A 1055-nucleotide genomic window follows, 5' to 3' on the forward strand; every position below is an offset into this window, starting at 1 on the left:
TATATATATATATTGAAAAAGTGGATTTTCTTAAGAAAGAAGAAATGTTATTGAAATAGAAGCCACAACTAAAACAACAATGGAGAACCTCCAACTTCTTTAAGAATTTATTGAGAGATACTAATCACTTTTACAACTAAAGTAATGAAGTTCAATCACTATTTACAAATTTGATAAAAAAAAAATATGAAATATTAACATAATAGTTATAAGTTAGGGGCCTTTAGATACGTACCACCGAATTCTTATGTATTTAAGCATCTAATATTTAAAATTTACCGTCTACAATTATAAGTCACCCATAACGTCACTTTAACATTTTAGAAGCGAAATACACTTATGCTTACATACATACCGTCTTATCTACAATTATGCGTAGATAAGACGGTATGTATGTAAAAATTAAAATTTAGGTGTTAGATATGTAAATATTTAGGAATTGAGTGATATGCTTGTAAATCCTTCTATAAATGGTCTCTCCCTTATATTTGTTCTAAGATATAATCATATTGACTTAAATTTTTTTTTATCACTAGTGTGAGAAAAAATGCAACTTGAGCCCCGAAATTTTTATAATAATTGCAACTTTTTTCCTTTATTGTGGATAGATTAAGTGGGCTTTCATAAATAACTGTGGACCTTAACTCGGCCTTTTGGGCTTAGATAATAAGTCCATCGGAATAGAAGTGAAAAGCAGTGAGTACATGAACATGGAAGACTTATCCTAATTAAATTTAAGTACGATAATTATAAAAAAATAAATAAATTTATTTTGAGAAGATTGTAACAATAAATAGATAATCAATTAACTTATATATTGCACTGATATTAAAACAAATTTTAAAATTAAAACAAATTCAGGAATTTTAAAATTTATTCTTCCTTCAAGACTTTTTTTTCCTAATAAAAATAAGTGAGAGAATAATAAAATAATATTTTATTTTATTTCGAGTTGATGTTAGAAGGAAAAAAGGCTAGATGAGGATTTTTATGGAGTTTAAAATAAAATCATTAATGCTATATATATATATATATATACATATATTTGGGCTGAA

The sequence above is a fragment of the Phalaenopsis equestris genome, unplaced genomic scaffold, assembly GCF_001263595.1.
Source record: "Phalaenopsis equestris unplaced genomic scaffold, ASM126359v1 Scaffold000278, whole genome shotgun sequence".
NCBI classification, from domain to species: domain Eukaryota; kingdom Viridiplantae; phylum Streptophyta; class Magnoliopsida; order Asparagales; family Orchidaceae; genus Phalaenopsis; species Phalaenopsis equestris.